General features: G+C 37.5%; 1 long non-coding RNA gene across 1 annotated transcript in view; it reads right to left on the reverse strand.

Annotated features, from left to right (window-relative positions):
* Nucleotides 1-21,258, reverse strand: part of LOC136328518 (uncharacterized) — a 40,392-nt gene that overhangs the window by 11,931 nt on the left and 7,203 nt on the right. Inside the window, exons 2-3 of the long non-coding RNA XR_010730063.1 lie at nucleotides 5,094-5,249; nucleotides 2,480-2,671 (exon numbers count right to left, since the gene is read on the reverse strand). This is a non-coding gene — a long non-coding RNA (uncharacterized lncRNA). The remainder of the gene's footprint in view (nucleotides 1-2,479; nucleotides 2,672-5,093; nucleotides 5,250-21,258) is intronic.

A 21,258-nucleotide genomic window follows, 5' to 3' on the forward strand; every position in this document is an offset into this window, starting at 1 on the left:
GGTCATATCTATGATCCCACACTCAAGCCAGCGACCTTGTGCTCAAACTGGTGATCCCGCACTCAAGCTAGTGATCCCACATTCAAGCCAGTGACTTTGGGGTTTAGAACCTGGGTCTTTAGCATCTCAGGCCGACGCTTTACTGACTGTACCACTGGCTGGTCAGGTACAAGACCATCATTCTTAATCCACAATTCTGAAATGCACACAGCTCTACAAACTTCTAACAAAAACTGAATTAATGTGGTTACTTACAGTCTTTATATTAGTTGCTCTAAAATTCAAGTTGATCTGAAAAAAAAATTCTATGCTCTTCCTCACTTTAAAGGGCTTGAAGGCTTCACCTCTTAGTGATGTCTATTGATCCATATGATTATCACCTTTTGATGGCTCCTTTTAATGAGTATTAGTAGCTTCCTATGTTTGGAGGTAGTTGGGGACAATCTCTCTCATACAAACTTGCAAATCTTGAGTCAAATCATGGCAAATGTATAAACATTTCATAATTTATTTTTTTAAGTGAGAGGAGGGAAGATAGAGAGATAGACTCCTGCAAGTTCCCTGACCGGGAACCAGGCTGCAATCCCTGAACTGACCAAGCTATTTTTAGCACCTGACGCTGATGTGCTCAGACCAACGGAACCATCCTCAGCACCCAAGGCCTACGCTCAAACCAACTGAGCCACTGACTGCAGGAAGGGAAGAGGGATAAAAGGGGATACATGAGGGGGAGTGAAGCAGATAGACATTTCTCTTGTGTGCACTGACTGAGAATCAAACCCGGGATGTTCATACACCAAGCCAATATTCTACCCACTAAGCCAACCTGCCAGGGCCAAAGGTATATAGATATTTTTAGATTTTATTTATTGATTTTAGAGAAATGGTAGATAGCGAGAGAGAAAGACAGTGGGTAGAGCAGAAAGCATCAATTCATAGCTGTTGCTTCTCGTATCTGTCTTGACTGAGCAAGCTCAGGGTTTCAAACCAGCAACCTCAGCATTTCAGGTTGATGCTTAGCTAAATTTTAAAAATTATACTTTCTGCTCTTTTTTTCCTAGAGAAACTCTCCCTATTTGTCCTTGGTCGCTCCAAAGAGCACTGACATGACAGTTGCCTCTGCACTGGATACAAATGAATTCTGAATTCAGATGTGAAGACCACCTGGGCTAGATGAATCCTATTATTGGTCCACAGTCTCATCTAAAATTCTAAAGTAAAAAAAAAAAATCACTGAAAATTAAAATTATTTTTACAACTTCTTTGGCAGAAAAAAATCTGCTGTTGAGGGTTCTTCAATTTCATTTATCCACTAAGTGTGAATACTCATATGTTTTATGCCAGGTTTTTAATGTTAGTTTATAGGGTGCTGTAGGAAACCTCTGGATTATTAATTAATATGTGGAATATGCATTATGTTCTCTTTCTACTTGCCCTCCAATTTAGAAGAATGGATTAAGATCCTATAATTTGTTCACATAAGAGCAAAAGGCCTACCTAACCCTTAGAGTATTAGTAATATACTAACTGCTAGCCTTTCTACGGTGAATTTTCTGTTCATGTACTAGAAATACTACCTAACCACACCTGCTATGTATATGAAACATAATTTGCATAGAAATGATCATTATAAAAACACAATAACAATGTAAACCCTGAAGTGTTAAGAAATGTCAACTATCTGATATGAAATTATTTTAACATCGATTAAACCGGCTCATATTTTTTAATGGAAACGTTTAAATGATGTTTTGAAAATACTAAACATCATTTAAATTTTAGTTGAAAACCTACAGGAGTGTGATTTCAACAATCAAAAAGACCTTACAAAGAAGCCCCCCCCCCCTTTTTTGTCCTAATGATCAGTGGTATCGCTTAGTGCCATTATACATAAACACAAATCCAAGCCTGAGTGTCAGTCATTGGTTATGAGGTGGTTATCCTCATGACCTGGAAAAATATATGCCCATCATATATATAAATATATACATATGTGTGTGCATATGATATATATATATATTATCGAAACAAAACCAATCATAAAACAAAATTTATTAAATTGCATAGAATCCATAGATCCCCAAGAATGTCTGGGGTTTTAAGGCCTATGAATCCTACTTTAAAAAATATAAGATAAGGCCTTGGCCAGTGGCTCAGTGGATAGAGCATCGGTCCGGCATATGGACCTTCTGGGTTTGATTCCCTGTCAGGGCACACAAGAAAAGCAACCATCTGCTTCTCTCTCCCATCTCTCCTGCAGCCAATGGCTTGATTGGTTTGAGCATCAGCCCTGATAGTGCTCGGTTGGCCTAAACATTGGCCTCAGGTGCTAAGAATATCTCAGCATTTTAGCACTGGCTCCAGATGGGGTTGCTGGGTGGATTCCAGTCACGGCATACACAGAAGTCTGCCTCACTATCTCCCCTCCTCTCAAGTTAAAAAACAAAACAAAACAAAAACAGAAAAACAAGACAAGTACCTGACCAGGCAGTGGTACAGTTGATCGAGTGTCGGCCTGGGATGCTGAGGACTCAGGTTTCAAACCTCGAGGTTGTCGGCTTGAAAGCAGGCTCACCAGCTTGACCATGGGGTCACTGGCTTGAGTGTGGGATCATAGACATGACCTCATGGTTGCTGGCTTGAGCCCAAGGTTGCTGGCTTGGCGGAACACCTGGTCAAGGCACGCATGAGAAAGCAATCAATGAACAACTAAGGTGCCACAACTATGATTTGATGTTTCTCATCTCTCTCCCTTCCTGTCTGTCGGTCTGTCTGTCTCTCTCCCTAAAACAAACAAAAAACAGGAGACAAGCATATAAACTTATTCAGTCTACCAAAAGCTTTCCTGCCTTCAAGTTGTTCTTTGTACTATGATATGAAATGTAAATATCCTTGGCATCTGATGGAGTCTTGTCATAAAGGGCAATAGTTTCTTCTGACAGCAAAATAAATTACCAAATTTAAATTTCTTAAGATGAGAACTAAAATAAAAAATGAAAATAACTTTTTTAAGTGAGAGGAGAGGTGGTAGAAAGACAGACTCCCACATGAGCCCTGACTGGGATCCACCAGGCAACCCCCTGTCTGGGGCTGATTCGTGAATCAGCCAAGCTATCCTCAGTACCTGGAGCCAATGCTCAAACTAGTCGAGTCACTGGCTGGAGAAGGGGAGAGAGAGAGAGAGAAGGAGGGGGGCAGGGAGGAAGAGAAGCAAATGGCTGCTTCTCATGTGTGCCTGACCAGGGATTGAAACTGGGATATCTGTACACCAGGCTGATGCTCTATCCACTGAGATAGCCAGCCAGTATCATAATGGATACTTTCTACTGTAGAATGTTATGCCCAATATTATGCCAAATGGTGTGTATGTGCATGTTCAGGGATGGGGAAAGGATATCTAGCTTGGTAGTAAGTTGCACTTCAAAGACAAAATAAACATTGTAGGTGTTTTTACCCTCAATAAGTACGATGAAAAAATAGATGAAGAAAGTTTGCTCTGGACTCATCTGTGGTGACACAGTGGATAAAGCATTGACCTGGAACACTGAGGTTCCTGGCTCAAAACCCTGGGCTTGCCTGGTCAAGCAACATATAGGAAGCAACTCCTATGCATTGATGCTTCCAGCTTCTCCCCTACCTCTTTCTCTCTCTCTCTCTTATCTCTAAAAATCAATAAATAAAATCTTTGAAAAAAAGTTTGCTCTGTTATAGAGAAGCCTGGAAAAGTTTAACTTTGTCCTAGGTCATCTGCAAAGCTGGACTGACTAGGACGAAAGTAAGATTCTAGGACCAAACATCCTTAGGTTCAGCATTTGGTTCAGGACTCTGGCACAATTCCCATATTTCCCATGGTTATCCAGCCAAAAAGCTGTAAAAAGAGTTGGACATATTCTAGGGATGGGTTGGAGAGTACAGGGTTTTTGTTTTGTGGCTTTATCTTCCATTATATTAGACTTCTGAATCTTAGGGTACATTAAATAATAGCACGAAGTTTACTTGTTTTTAAAAAATACAATTCCTCAATCGTAGAAGATTTGCAAATAAAAATAAAGTTGATCTGAAACACTACATTTAATATATAATATTGCTGTAATATGTGGGCTTTTAATGTAAAAGTCAGTTTGTAAATTATTTCTACTTTCTAATTTCCAATGTAACAACAATCGATTGGATATGTGTGATTACATATATGTAGAAATAGATATAAATGCATATAATATTTAATTGACCAGTGATCATATTGACAATTGTTGTAACAATATAGAAAAAACATACAAGTTGTTGAATTCTGTCCTGTTCTCAATTATTTGTTTGTTTGGTTCTATAACTATCTACCTATAATTGCATTTCCCCCCAAGACTTAAAGGAATAAAGAAAACCACTTCTAAAGTTTACCTGGCTAATTCTCGGTAGATTCCAGAAGATCTGACTGTATTCTTGACTCAAGGGGCATCTGAATACTAATACTAAAGCCTTTTCTTTTTGAATGTGGGGCAACTAAAATCTGTGAACACGTCCCACTGGTACAGGATTAACTGAAAGCTGCCTTCACTTATTGTCAATTTGAATATGACTATGATGAAGAGAGCCCATTTTCTTTCAGTGATTTTAAATTCTCTCTAGAGATTGTTTCTCTTTTCAGTGGGAGACGTAATAGTTATGTATATTATGGGAAAAATAAAAATGAATGAAATCCTGACTAAATGTCTAGTGCCATCTATTGGTAGTCAAGTGTACATTGATTCTTGGTTACTGATATATCCATTAAAGAAGTAGCAGTGATTTTGATAATTCTTTTTTTTCTATTCATATGTACATATGCATGCTTTATAATGACTATATTTAAATATGATGATAACAATCATAATTACTGAATATTTCTAAATTACATTTTATATTATTCAGTTCACAATTCCTTTAAAGCAACACATGTAGTGACAGACTAATTTTCAAAAGTAAAACAAAAAAGGGAGAAAGATTCTACAGTACAAGGAAGAAACAACAACATGACATTTTCACATTTTGTTTCGGTTTAAGTGTCTTGAAATACATATGGTCACTCACAACACAAAGTACCCTGATTATGTACTCACTGTGTTTTGAAACAGCCTTTGAATTTTCCCTGACTTTTAAGAGTTTGAAATAATAGTTACATAAATCAATTCCTTATCTGTTGAGAATAGATGGCCACTCTGGTGAAATAACTGGATTTTCACGTGCAGAAAAATAAAGATGAACTCCGCTTAACACTGTAACAACAATAATTAACTCAAAATGGATTGAACACGTAAGCAAAATGTGGTATGTACATACAATAGGAGAATATTCATCCCTTATAAGGAAATTCTGACACATGCTACAGCATGGATAAACCTGAGAGCATTATGGTAAGTGAAATAAGGCAACTGCAAAAAGACAAATATTCTGCTTTTAGAAGGCAGCCAAATTCATGGACTGAAATTAGAATGATAGTTGCCAGAGGCTGGGGAAGGGAGAATTGGGGTGTTGTTTAATTACTTTAGCACAAGGGCCCCCAAACTGCGGCCCAGCCGCATGTGGTCCCCTGAGGCCACTTATCTGGCCCCCGCCGCACTTCCGGTAGGGGCACTTCTTTCATTGGTGGTCAGTGACAGGAGCATAGTTCCTATTGAAATACTGGTCAGTTTGTTGATTTAAATTTACTTGTTCTTTATTTTAAATATTGTATTTGTTCCTGTTTTGTTTTTTTACTTTAAAATAAGATATGTGCACTGTGCATAGGGATTTGTTCATAGTTTTTTTTATAGTCCGGCCCTCCAATGGTCTGAGGGACAGTGAACTGGCCCCTGTGTAAAAAGTTTGGGGACCCCTGCTTTAGCATTTCAGTTTTGCAAGATGAAAAGTGCTAGATATTAGTTGCATGACAATGTCAATATACTTAACCCTCCTGAACTATTTAATACTAGTGAACACTTAAACATCGGTAAAATGGTAAGTTTTATGTTATGTGCATTTTATTTTTAAAAATATAAATAAAATTCAAAGAAGTGGATCAAACAAATATAAAAGCCAGAATTATAAAATTCATAAAAGAAAACATGTAAATCTTCGTAATCTTGAATTGGGCAATTTTTTCTTAGATATGACATCAAAAGCACAAGTAACCAATGAAAAAACAAGACAAAATGGACTTCTTCAAAATTAAAAACTTTTATGCTTCCAAGGACTCCATTAAGAGAGTAAAAAGACAACCAGGGAAAAAACATTTGCAAATGATAGATCTGATAAGGCACTTGTACTAGAATTAAAAAAAAAAATTCTTACAGCTCAATAATAAAAAAGAGAATTTAATTTCAAAATGGGCTTAAGAGTCTGAATAAACATTTTTCCAAGAAAGATATACAAATTACCAATAAGCACCTGAAAAAAATGCCATTAGGGAAACGCAAATCAAAACAACAGTGAGATATCCTTCATACTCATTAGGATAGCTGTGATAAAAAAAAAAAGGTTGGTAAGCCCTGGCCGGTTAGCTCAGTGGTAGAGCGTTGGCCTGGCGTGCAGGAGTCCTGGGTTCGATTCCCAGCCAGGGCACACATGAGAAGCGCCCATCTGCTTCTCCACCCCTCCCCCTCTCTCCTTCCTTTCTGTCTTTCTCTTCCCTTCCCGCAGCCAAGGCTCCATTGGAGCAAAGTTGGCCCAGGCGCTGAGGATGGCTCAGTGGCCTCTGCCTCAGGTGCTAGAATGGCTCTGGTTGCAACAGAGCAATGCCCCAGATGGGCAGAGCATTGCCACCTGGTGGGCATGCTGGGTGGATCCCGGTCGGGCACATGTGGGAGTCTGTCTGACTGCCTCCTCGTTTCCAACTTCAGAAAAATACAAAAAAAAAAAAAAGATTGGTAATAACAAGTATTGGTAATGATGCAAAGAAATGGAACCCACATATAATGCTGGTAGGATTTTTAACATAATGCAGCTACAGTCTGACAGTTCTTCAAATGGTGAAACATAAAATTACCATACAGTCTAGCAATTTCACCTCAATAAAATTGAAACCATGAGTCTGCACAAAAACGTGTATACAAATATTCATAGCAGCATTATTTATAATAGTTAAACAAGTAGATTCAACCCAAATGTCTATTGGCTGGTGAGTGGATAAACAAAACATGGTATAACCATCTAATGGAATATTATTCAGCCAGAGAAAGAAATAAAATACTGATACCTGCTACAACATGGATGAGTCTTGAAAATATCTTGCTACTAGAGAAGCCAATCTTACAAGACCAGATAGAATATGATCTTATTTATATGAAATATCCAAAATTTGCAAAACTATAAAGGCAGAGTGTAGATTAGTGATTTCTTACGGTCATGGAGGTCTAAGGAGTGACTGCTAAAGATGGGGGTGGGGGTGATGAAAACATTTTAAAATTGATTGCAGTTATGGTTGCACATGTCTGTGAATATAGTACTAAAAGCCATTGAATTCTACATTTGAAAAGTGTGATTGTATGGTATGTTAGTAAAAAAAAAAAGAGTGGATGAATAAATACTAGATTTACCATTATTAACTTGTGACAATGATTAAAATAAAGGTTTAGGATGAGTCAAACTAGAAAGAGACATGCATACCCTAAATGGCATTAAAGTATATAAAATGATTAGAGTTCAGATTTAATGAATGTGAGATTGCTAGTGTTTTATAGTTTGAACATTTATTTTATCTCAGTAAATAATTTCCATTAAAATAAAAAATAGACATTATTTTTAAAATTCTTTATCTCCCATATGCATTTTTTACAATAAGCAAGTGAATGTGAGTGAACAAGTGTCTTAAATCTAAACCTGTCTCCCAGCTATAATTGCTGTCCCTTTTCCTTGGATTGTCTTTTATATATGTTAATTTCCTAAATACACAAGCTGTTATTTTCATTCAGAATGTGAAAAATACCCCTAGGTAAATTTATTTTAAAAGTGATGTTTTCACAGCCTTCTTCTGCATTAGAAGCTTAAAATAATCCTAAGGCAAGAAGGCTTCACCAAGCCTAGGTTTTAAGAACCCACCAGGTGAGAATTTCCTCATTGCTCGATAAGAATGCTATTCACGGAAGTTACTTTAACCACAGCCCCAGGGAATTTTTGTGCATAATAGAAAATGGAGGGTTAGAAATATTCCACCTCCATACTTCATCAAAGAGGTAAGAGTTTGGAAATCTCATTGCCATATGGAGAATTATAGAATCTCATAATGTGAAAACTGAGAGGCACCCCAAATCATCTTATGCAACTTTTACATTTTATGGAAGAAGAAACAAGATGATTAGTCTAAAGTCATACAGCTAATTCGGAGCTCAATTGGGGCAGAATTGGGTTGAATGGGCACCACTGAAATACATGCTACATCCATCCACCATTAGGTGGAACCTTGAATCTTAATTCTAAACATAAGTAGAATGATCCAGAGAAAAAAAGAAGTGTAACAATATATGAGAAAGGGGTCACTGCAGGGATAATTTTTAAACATTTTCTTTGCTACAGCTCTTCTATTTAAAGTTCAATATTTAGTCTCTAGGAAAATTTAAAGTTCAATATTTAGTCTCTAGGAAAATTTCATGTTCTCTTAAAATAATATGCATGTATATAAGTAAGCTTACTTAATTCTGTATCTGTCAAGTTGACTATATCCCCTTTACTTGTTGGATGCTTGCGGCTCCCTATTAAAAATTTTCTATAGTAAATGTTAAGTTTTTAAACAAAACAATTTCACAAGATAGTTCTCTCTCTCTTTCTCTCCCGCACCCCCCTTCCTTCTTCTGGTTCTGGAAATTAGCCAGCCAGATTATTTATGGCTCTTGGTTCACAACACACCTTAATAATAAACAGGAGCAGTTTCCTTTTGTTTTCAAATTTCAACAGTACAGTAGTTAAAAATTGGCTCCCTTCAGAAAACTCTTTCTCCAAGTCTAATGTGCTATGCCATGTGTATACATGATTAACCAGTACAATACGTACAGCAAAGAAACCAGGTGAGAGATTTATTGATTCTGGCTGAAACAAATTGAAAAGTAACCTTGAACACTTTGTGAAGTCCATAATGAGTTCCACAAATCAACTTTGGAGCCAGTTTAGCATGTCCATTTAGTTGAGGCAAAGAGCCTGTGTTTGATCTAACTTAATAAAGTATTTCTAGTGTAAGAAGTAGGTCAAAATGATGATGTTCTATAATTCAAAGGTTTTTTTTAACCAAAAGAAATGCATTTATTTCAAATAGATGATTTTGTTAGCTATTTGGGGAAGGTACCTTCTACTGATGAATACTTCTTGACAGATTTGTGGGATAAACATATGTCCATATTTCAGAGCTGATTCCAAGTAAAATTCAATAACTTGGCTCTTCTAGAAAATTTCTGTTGTGTCAAAACTTTACTTGGGATTATGAAGTAGACCACAGAATTATTTGGTATAGTTGATATTATCAAACAGATAATATCTATTCTACTGATATTCACTTCATTTAAGTTAAATATGTTATCTAACAGTATTAAGAGACTATGTCTTCTGAAATTAAGTGTGAGATAGACTTGAGTTGGGGGTTAGGTGAACACATAATACGGTGTACATGTGTACAAGACGTACTATAGAATTGGTTACCTGAAACCTGTATAATTATGTTAACCAGTGTCACCCCAATAAATTCAATAAAAAATTTTAAAAAGAAGTTAAGTGTGAGCTTTTTAAAAATACGAATAATCAGAACAGTATAGAGAACAATAATTATTAAACCCTCTTTTACCAATTAACTTTCTGAAATTAGAAATTGAGGGACTGTATATAGCACATATAAATAATTAGAATAGTAGAAACACAATTATAAACTCAATTTTTTTTGTTGTTGGTTTGTTTTATTTAGGAACTGTAAAATAAATGTGTCTTTCTTTGAACCTTAAAAATGTTTTCTGTTTGTATTAGGAATTATCTGGTTCTATGGAAGTAATGAACTCCATTTTTATGAGATCAAAAGTAGGTTAAGGTGACTAAAAGGTAAATAATCCATTTGGCTTTCCAGAAATCTAATTCCTTCATAAATTTGCAGCCCCCTTCACCACTTTTTTTCCTGACCAAAAATAAAAAATGACTAGTATCTCTGAAGTGTGGGGTAATAAAAGAATCAAAAATGAGTAAAAAAATTTTTTTTCCTGACTACAATATACTATTTGTTTTGGTAGGAAAAAGCCCCAGAATTCAAAACTGAATAGTAAGCCCCTGGGTCTATTGCTTACCAGTAGAATTCATTTTCTCTTCCAACAAAGGTTTTCAAACAGAAAACTTGCCACAATCAATTTAAGAAAAATAGTTCTTTTTAAAGCAGGAAGAACAAATAAGATGTTTAAACATCAGCTAATAAAATCATTTGCTAACCCGTGGAGTGGTGGAGTGGTGCTGACATTATCGACACCCCAGATGCCTCGCTTTATAATGAAGCAACAATGTTCTTGCCCCCAGGTAGAATTCTCTAGCAATTTGCTAAGGTGACCAGCTTTTTTACAATGAAAAGGAGGACAAAAATAAATTGAAGAAAACAATATTGTAAATAAAAAAAAAATTTATTCACTGCAACAATACACTATAATATAAATGCATAATAAAAACATTTGTAATATTTTATATTGTAATGATGCTTACATACCTATTAATTTTTAATAATAATTGTAAGAAAAAAGTACTCATTTAGATACAAATATGTCACATCACACGCAATGGACCGACTCTGCATTGATTGAATACGGACATTTACAGATTAGTTGTCCAATATCAAAAAGAAGGACACTTTTCCAGGGAGGATGGAACTTACAAAAGAAGGACTGTCCTTCCTAAAGGAGGATGATTGGTCACCTTAAATTTGCATGCAATGGCATGTTGCCACAGTCTCTCAAGCTTAAGTCTGAAAACATTCTGGTTAGTACAGAGTTCAATTTGTAGAGAAATAACAATTCTCTTTGTAATTTTGGGCCCTCAGACACCTAAGGAAAGCAGTTTCACACAGAACATGGCGACATACCTTTTAAACTATCTGTAAAATTATCTCTCTTCATATGTAAAAAGATGAAATATTCATTACTGATAATAATTTTCTCCTACCCAACTATTTTAAAAGCTCACTTAAGCCCCACCTAACCTGTGGTGGTGCAGTAGATAAAGCATTGACCTGGAACACTAAGTTTGTGGGTTCAAAACCCTGGGCTTGCCTGGTCAAGGCACATATGGGAGTTGACGCTTCCTGCTTCGACCCCCTTCTTTCTTTCTCTCTCTCTCTCCCTCTGCCTCTTTAAAATGAATAACAATTTTTTTTTAAAAAAAAGCTCACTTAAGCCCCAACCTTACTTATATTACTATACATTAAGCAAAAATTTTCTGAAATATCTCATCCCAAAATGAATAAATGACCAAAACACACTAACCAACAATTAGAAAAACAAAGTAGTACTGTATTGTATGTTAAAATTTTCTTCCCATTCTGACAATTACCAAATGTAATTTTTAGTTCGATTGAGAAAAACTTACCTTTCTTTATTTTAAAATTCATCAGTATTCCTGCCACAAATCTTAATTGCCATTTAATCTTAGTAAGACTGAGGGAGAGGGTGAAAATTCATTTTATCCATCCCAGGCGGGAAGGTGGGAAGAGAGGAACTATCTCATTTAGAATTCTAAAGTAACTTTGCAGAATGCTTTAAACAAAAGTTCTTTCGAAAGTATCCAAAAATTCAAGTTGAAAGTAAAACATGAAATAGTAGATAAATTTAAAGTCAAACTTGCAGGTGTTTAAATTATTCTATGACTAATCATAAATCAATTAGTTTATGTGTTAAGACATTCTTTTCTTAACTACTCTGGAGAGAAGATAATCCATCTACTGCTAATGTGAAAGTGTGCCTGAGTGGGGCAGGGGAAGGAAGAGGAATAATATCCTAATTGGTGTTATGTGAAGTGACTGCATCTTCTGATTAGTTTTCAATTTCAAATAAATTTTAATATCTGTGTCTTTTCTATATTGTCTCTGATTTCTAATTTTTTTAAATAATAGCTTGAGATTTCATTTGCATACGAAATAATTCACCCACGTAAGTGTACAATTAAGTGGTTTTTAGTAAATTCAGAGTTGTGCATTCATCACTACAATCAAGTTTCCAACATCTTCATTACCCCCAAAGTAACCCCATACCTTTCAGCTATCACTCCACCCCTATGCCTCTATACTCACCCACATCCCTAAGCAATCAGTAATTTTTATTCTGTCTAGAGGTTTACTTACCTATTCTCAACATTTGATATAAACAAAATCATATAGTTTGTGGTCCTTTGTGATTGGCTTTTTATTTCCACTTAGCATAATGTATTTTCAATGTTTAATGTCTAACTAAAAAAACCTTTATTTGGAAATGATTTCAAACTTATTAAAGAGTTACTAAAATAAAAATTGCACAAAAATCTACATATCCCTTATCCAAATTCATCTGTTGTTAATCAGATGTCTAAATGTTTTCAATGTCTTTGCTACTGCAGCAATAAAACATTTAAAATTATATTTATGTAATAAATGATATGCTTTGCTTATAAATAATTTGGACTGCCTTTTGAATTTTCTTAAAATTACTTGAAACCTGTGGGCTAATTCAGTGGTAGTATGTATTTAATAAAGGCCAGATGATTTTTATATGTGCCCAGCATTGCCTGAATGCTTAAGAGCAACTGAAATAAACTAAAATAAACACAGAGAAAACAGTATTTAAGAAGGCTAAGCCCTGGCCGGTTGGCTCAGTGGTAGAGTGTCAGCCTGGCGTACAGAAGTCCCGGGTTCGATTCCCGGCCAGGGCACACAGGAGAGGCGCCCATCTGCTTCTCCACCTCTCCCCCTCTCCTTCCTCTCCCACAGCCGAGGCTCCATTGGAGCAAAAGATGGCCCGGGCGCTGGGGATGGCTCCTTGGCCTCTGCCCCAGGCACTAGAGTGGCTCTGGTTGCGACAGAGCGACACCCATGAAGGGCAGAGCATCGCCCCCTGGTGGGCAGGCGGGTGGATCCCGGTTGGGCGCATGCGGGAGTCTGTCTGACTGCCTCCCCGTTTCCAGCTTCAGAAAAATAAAAAATAATAAAATAATAATAATAATAAAAAAGGCTAAGAAGATATCCAGTCCTTTTCCACCATTCTTATTAAGCATTTTACATTGTGTCCCAAAATGGTATAAAGTGGTGTAAAGTGGTATAAAGACAAATAGGAAAGGTCAATTGTAACAAAAATAACCAATTGCAATATACTGTGTCCTGAACTCTGTTAACAAAATTAAGAAAAATAGCTATTAGATGCATAAATAATTCTTTCTGGGAGGAATTCTTTCTGGGAATGGCTGAAAGAGATGTGTACCACAAGAAATCTTTGTGTCATAATTTTTGGCATTTGGCAAAAGACATTGACGATAGCCCAGGCTAAGTCTATTTTGTGAAAAAAAAAGTAGTAAGATGATGTTAAGATCTTTCCTACAAATAATCAGGGCTAAGAACTTTTGTTTTTTGTTTTGTCAACCCTTAAGTCACTGATTCAATGCCAATAGGATCCCCAACTTGGGGAGCAGTGAAGAAGGAAACTTTATTCAGTATAAAACTTCTCATATGTGATACAGCATGGTTATGAGAACAGCACAGCTGTGAAGAGCTTTATAATGTTATACAGTTGAATTATGATACAGCATAGCTATGGTAGAGCATGGCTGTTAGGTGGCCCTGGGTGAGGTGGCTCTCCTTATGGACAACTCTTTCTTCTCCTTTCAGCTCTGTCTGCTCAGAGCTGCTCTACTCTCTTTGAAGAGATGTTTTCAATGTTTTTAGCTTCAGCTGGAGAAAGGCAATCTTCAGACTTAGGTGATAAGGGAAAGTGTACTACCCCAGCCAGAGGGGAGCTGATTTATATAGAGAAAAGTTGTTACCCCATGTACCTGACTGATGTATCCTTATGCAAATGAAGACTCCAAACCCTCATAGTTTGATTGGCTCAAAAAGAACTGTCCTGATTAGTCAGAATGGAGTTGCTCTGATTGGCCAGTGAAGATGCTAGTGGGGGGGGGGGGGGGCGTGGTGGATATAGCTGCACAGCTCTGATTGGCTGGGGAAAGTTTCAGTCTTAACTGGTTGAAATACAGTTCTAGGAACTTCTTTATAAGGGCTGGCTCAGATAGCAGCAGCATACAGCAGACAGGTAGTTCAGTGCATGTTTCTCTTGAAGGGTGGTTTGCCTGAGAGGCCCCTGTTGAGAAACAGCAGCTAGGCTTTACTTTTAATTGGAGCCCAGTTAGCCCTGAGGAGCCCTTCTTGGTATGTGTTTCTTTTCTCAGGGTCGATTGCTTTTTAGGAATAACAGCATTAGGGTTACCTTAAATTTAAACTGGCATACATTACAGCTTTCCTCTATGTGGCAACAATTCTATTGTATATCATTAAGAATTTAGTGTTTTTCAAAGATCATGGCTTTTCAGCATTGGCCATATTCCCCCCTTAATCTATAGACAGACAGCAAATATTTACGTATGGTGTTCCCACTATAAAGACTGCTGTCTTAGGGACAAATGCTGACAAACTATTTCAGCAGTTCCTCCTTCTTCAAAGACTTATATGTAAACATAGAGCTCCATGTTTCATAGGACATACTCAAGCTCACTCCATGCTTCCTGGAGCTTTAGCACAAGGGAATGCCCCCCCCCTTTTTTTTATTTTTTTTGTATTTTTTTTTTGTATTTTTTCTTTTATTTATTTATTTTTTGTATATTTCTGAGGATGGGGATGGGGAGGCAAGCAGACAGACTCCTGCATGCGCCTGACTGGGATCCACCTGGCATGCCTACCGGGGGGAATGCTCTGCCCATCTGGGATGTTGCTCTGTTACAACCGGAGCCATTCTAGCGACTGGGGCGGAGGCCATGGGGCCATCCTTAGTGCCCAGGGTGGATTTGCTCCGGTGGAGCCTTGGCTGCGGGCGGGAGGAGAGGGACCGAGAGGGGGGAGAGGGGGAGGGGTGGAGAGGTAGATGGGTGCTTCTCCTGTGTGCTCTGGCCAGGAATCAAACCCGGGAATCCTGCACACCAGGCCAATGACTCCGACGGGTCTACCATATCATGCTTTTTACTTAAAAAAAAAAAAAATTTTACATTTCTTTTGAAAGCTGATGAACAGGAGACACCAAATCTACCTTCTTTATTAGATCTAGCTAATAACACTGTTCTGTCTTTTTTCCAAATAACTCCAGATATATGGAAAAGATTTATATAGGCGGATGGGGATCCTCAAACCCCTCAGTGAGATCTTCTGAGAATGGCTTTTAAGATACCTAGAGGCAGAAAAAGCCCAATAGAGATCAGGGGGAACTACCAGCTTTTAGGATACACCCTTAAAGGCTCCAGCACCCCAAAGGGGTCTCATAGGATGCCATCTGGGTCCTGCTTCAATAGTGGAAAGGAAGGTCATTGAGCTAAAGCCTGCCAGGCTTACACACCTCTGCTGTGAGGAAACAGGGACACTGGAAGGTGGGCTTCCCCCTCGCTCCTCTAAGGGAGGGTTCAGTCTCTTCCAGCCCTGCTCCAGCCACCTATGACCTAACCTTGCCCAGAAAACTGGGGTTTGCCACTGAAGGCTGAAGGTGCCCAGGGCCGTCGACCCCATCTACGACACTGTGGACGAGCCTAGGGTATTTCTTCCAAGAAGCAGGTAAACTGATCTCATTCGCACAAGGGCCACTTAACTATGTTTTGCCTGAATAGTCAGGTTTTTTATTCTTCCCTCAAAGATCTCTGTTGTGGGTGTTGATAGTCCTATTTTCTGCTGCTTTGCTTAATATATAGTATTTCCTTTATTCCTCCTACCTCAATGCCCCACTCATATTTCAGGCTGGGACCTACTCTTAATTTAGAGCTCTCTTTCCTCCTTTTGCCAACTTGTATTATGAATTTACCTTTGCCACCAAGCTTAGTGTATCCCAAGGTTCTCTTTACCAGGCCACAGTCACAGAGCTCCAGGGAAAAGCAACCTGGTCTCAACTCTCCAGGCAGAGGAGAACAGAAGCTCCATATCCATGCATGCTGCAAATGGCTTTTTCCAGTCTACCTGAATCATTACCAGCTAGAAGCAGCGGTCATTGGGACTTGGACATGAGCTGCAAAGTATAGAATGGTGACAACAATTCCAGTGCCATACGGACTTTTCCTGTGGGGAACTTTCCTGGACTCCTGCTCCCTGTGACAGCTCCTAACAGACTGAACTGTGGTTGGGTTGCATTTTTCAGAAATTTGGCATGGTAAGGGGGCCAACTTGGACTTGGGGAACATGTTAAGGACACTACTCATTTAGGGATTCTTGCTGTATTGGCCAAGAGTTTGCTTAAAGGCTTTTAATCACTGTAAAAAAAAATAGAGGACTGGATGAAGAAGATGGGGCACATATACACCATGGTATATTATTCAGCTAGGAGAAATGGTGACATCGGATCACTTATAGCGGAATGGTGGAGTCTTGGTAGCATTGTGTGGGGTGAAATAAGCGAATCAGAAAAAAACAGGAACTGCAGGATTCCATACATTGGTGGGACATAAAAGCGAGACTGAGAGGCATGAACAGGAGTGTGGTGGCTATGGGGGGTGGGGGGAGGGAAGGAGGGAGAGGGGGAGGGGAGGGGGAGGGGTACAGAGAGAACTGGATGGAGGGTGGCAGAGGACGATCTCTCTTTGGGTGATGGGTATGCAACAGAACTAAATGACAAGATAACCTGGAAATGTTTTCTTTGAATGTATGTACCCTGATTTATTGATGTCACCCTATTAAAATAAAAATTTATTTATATATAAAAAAAAGAATTTAGTGTTTTTAATATGTTAAAGCAATGTTTTCTAAGACCACTAAGGTGCTTGTAACACAAATTCCCAAGCCCTTTCTAGACTGAGTAGAATCTCTGTTGGGAGGAGTCTGGGAAATTGGAGCATGCTCTCCTAGGAGGTTATGATAATAAGCTAAATTTAGGATACTGTGTTACCATATTTGTTATACAAGCTTAGTCTGTGAACATAGAAAATATAACTGCAAAAATATTGAATGAAAAGCACATTGTCCTAAGTTCAAACCAGGCTAGAATAGTCATAGTAATGTAAGAAAACTGGAGTCCTCAAGCGTTGAAGTAATAATACAGTGGCTAATAGGATGATGGTAGAATCAGACTTTTTGCATGTATGAAGCCATGTTAACAGTGTGGAATAGTACAAAAAGCATAAATTGTGGAGTCAAGGAATTCAATTATTCCTAGGTTTGTGACTCCAGTGAGTCATTTCATGTTTCATTTTCCTCTTCTGGAAAAAAGAAAAAAAAATAACAGTAAAAACATGTAACATGTAACTAGTAGGATTACTTTGAAGATTAAATTGAAATATCTACATAAAAATAACTTGCAAAGTACTGTATATACATTAATTATAGATTTTGCAAAACTACAAATCACTTCCACTTTGCAAATTCATGTCTTTAAAAAGTGATGCCAAGGTTTTTTAAACAAACGAACATATCACTTTAAATGTATTGTGCATATATGTACTGAAAATAAATCTACAAAAGAAATAATTTTTCTCCTTTGTATATTATTCCATGTTGTAGCCATTTGACAGCGTCACAATTTTAGATCTCCTTACAGAAAGTTCTTGCTCTAAAAGGCTTAAAGACATTTTCTTTTGCCCGATTTAGAGAAAACCTACAGATATGTGAAACAGTAAAATAAGATCACTTAAAGATCATTTGAATAATTTGAATAAGATTTAAAGTCAAGAAAACTATTTACAAAAAATTTAAAACTGAGGTAATGACTAGACAATTTAAGCATCTTTGAGAATATATAGAGCTGTGATTTAGAATGGAAGGAACTGTGGGTAAACAGTTTAAATATATGCCTCAAAAATACAATTTCTCATCAATTAACAATTTAAAAACTTCTGTCTGAAGAAAGGCCTTAGTATGGTAATAATACTGTATATAATACCAAAAAATCAATATTTTATTATATGGAAATACTTCCCATATATAGAAACTTGCACCCATAACTTTGTTGATGATCATGAAAACAAAAGGAAGATGGGAATTAAAGTCAGAATTCCAAGTTATGTACAAAATTAGAAATTAGAATGAGTCGGGAAATGGTGTGAAGAGTTTGGCCACAAAGCCTGATCTCATTAGAAGACAAAAGGCACCTGGGGTGAGCCTATACTGTCTACAGAAGCAGCACGCTGAAGTGTAGGTGTTGTCATAGCTCTAAGTGCTTTTAGGTAAAGGACCTACACCCTTTAAGTTTTGGCTTCTGGTAGCAGGGTGCCCAAAATGACTATTAGCAACTTCATTTGTTTCTTCTTCATTGGCAAAACAGTGTATCTATAATGTGTAAGAGTAGCTATGGTTAATAAAATTGGTTTAAATTTTTGATAGCAAAAGAAAGAATTCAAATCCATGACTTAAAAGCAGATTATTGGAAAATAACAATCTAAAAAAGACCAATCCCCCCTTTCCTTTTTGTCACCAAGGTGGTTTTCCAATCCTTTCTTCTATACCTACATCAGATCCCAGCAGAGGAGCTGAATGCTTTCCCATCTCCACTCTCTACAGGGAGGCTGGCAGGGTCTGCTTGTCCCTCAAATAACCTCGTTGTTCAATAGTAAATACTGTCAATAAGTGGCTTCTTGTTGACCGAGTGCTTGTTAATGATTTATAATCAATTTGATATCTCCTTTACAGAAAATAAAATGCAATAAGGACTAGTAACCTAAGATATCAAAATGAAAAAAGGGCTGATGTTTTAGGACCCATCTTTCTGCCAGGTTGTGTGTACTCTGCGGGATGGGACTGCCTCCTTTCTGTGCCCGGGCTGCAGAGGAAGGGGGAGAAACTGCAAGTAAATAGGTTGGAACTTTGGTAGCAATTTGACAGTAATTCGATATCTGCTGAACCTTATCATAAAAGATGAAAGCTTGATTTTTCACAAAATACAAAACAAAAAATGTTATTTTTTTAGTGAGTTAGGTCTTTTTTTGTATGTGTATTTTAAAGTTTCAATGTGTGACAGATTGGAAATAAAGGAAAAATCTGATTTTTCTCCACAGATAGTTTGAGAAGCCCTGCTTTAAAAAACATTTAATTTTTGTCAGCATTTCAACTTATCATTTAGGAGTCATTTTCTCCCTAGAAATAGTAACGTGGGTATAGAGAGAGGGGGTAGGGAAGGGGAAGGGGCACCTGTCCTCAGATCTCGCCGTGTTTGCTATGGGCGTAGGGATCTTTCTTAGTCAGCCTGCAGGTGGCTTGACAGAGATTCCTTCTTCCCAGCTCCTGGCTCCAGGTGATAGCAGTGGTCTCATCCCCTCAGCAAACACCTTCAAAGAGCTGGCGGCAGATATGAAGTGGGCAGGAAGATTGGCTCTCTCCAAGCACAGGGAGATTGTGGAGGGAGAGTAGGTGAAAATCATATTCTTAATCACAAACAAACACAATTAACTGGCAACTGGATTAAGATACCTAATCAGTCAAAATTATTTAGAGACTCTTATAACCAGCACCCTTCTTCTGGAAGTTCTTAGTTCCTCTGTGAGATAATAGTCTGTTAATGAAATACATGTCCATAGGGAACATTCCTTCTCTTCACGGGACATAATGAAGCTTCAATAAAAGCAATAAAAGCTCTAGGGGGGAAGGGCAGCCTTTTTTTTTGTTTGTTTTAAAGAAAGGACATGGAAATGCATAGTAAACAACTGACCAGCAGTCAAAAGTGTCTCCAGTTTTGGTCCAATTGAGGTCATAGGGGAAATCCTTTAATGAGCTCAATCTCAGGAGATCTTTCATTTATTCAACCAATCTTGTTGAGCTCCCATGACCTCCCAATCACTAACTGTTCTGGACACAGGGACACAGTAATGTACATCACAAAAAAATGTCTCAGGAAGCTAGGATTTTAATGGGGAGAGTGATAAACAGTAAACAAATATAAAGTAATGATGACTACTACTAATGAGTGCTTTAAGAAATTATAAAGCAGGTGAGAGACCAGAGTGTGACACATTTGTGTGGAAGATGGCACACATGGCTAGCATGGTCTCTCAGTGTAACTGTCATTGAATGAGGGAGCTAGCCATAAAAAAATATTAGGTGATCTTGGCTCCATGTAGAAGAAAGAAAACATAGGTTTTGACGGGGAAAGAGCTTGGCATGTTTTAGAAACATCCAGAGGCCAGTTAGCTAGAATATAGCCATGGAGGCAGAAAACAGTGAGAGATTAGAGTAGAAAGACAGAAAAGAGCCAGTTTACATGGGACTGCCCAGGTGGCCATAATAGGATATTTGCATACGACTGAATTAGAACTGGTGATTATATGTGATACATGTGCATCAGAAATATTCACTATTAAAATATACCCAAATCAAATGCTAGGTGAAAGTGTTGAAAAGTATTTACATTAATTATCTTTATAGATAACTGTTATAATTCATTTGTTAAATAGAATAAGTATTTGGCAAAATCAAATCAGCATAGGCCTGTCAACTATTGAAAACTTAATCTGCTCAAAAGTTAAAGCTTCAATTTGAACAACTATCCTAAAACCAAATTGACCTATTAGATCTGTTTTGTACATTTGATTACATACAATGACCAAACCAGTTAATGCATACATGTATGATTAATCTTTGTTAAATCACAATGCTTATAGCCTTTGTTTATTAAGGGACTGCTTATCCTAGACCTGAGATGTTTTATCATCGCCTTATTTGTAGAAAGAACACAGAGATTTCCTTCTTTAATTTTGGAAAAGGAGAAAAGATTTACCAAGAATAGAAGAGGCTGTGATGTGTCCCTAGGCTGTCTCTTGCACCTGAACTTGCAGCTGCTCACTGTCAGTGTTGTAAAGGCTGCTGGCAGTGCATCTCCTGAACTGTGCTGAAACACAGCAGTCGTAGAAGATGCAGTTCAGGGAGGAGCTGAGCCCGATTTGGAGGCTCAGTGCTTGGTCTTCATTTCGATATAGTTCCACTGAACTTTCTTTTTTTTTTTCTCTTACACTGAAGATGGAAATAACTCATGGGAATTTAATCATGCATAGAAACATTGTAAATTAGATTGGCCAGCCTCTGCACTTTGGGCAAGTCATGAAATCTGACTTGTTATGCATTATTATTTTGTTGTTTAAGATCATAGAGAGTGATGTGAGTGTATG

This window comes from Saccopteryx bilineata, chromosome 3 (genome assembly GCF_036850765.1).
Source record: "Saccopteryx bilineata isolate mSacBil1 chromosome 3, mSacBil1_pri_phased_curated, whole genome shotgun sequence".
Taxonomy (NCBI): domain Eukaryota; kingdom Metazoa; phylum Chordata; class Mammalia; order Chiroptera; family Emballonuridae; genus Saccopteryx; species Saccopteryx bilineata.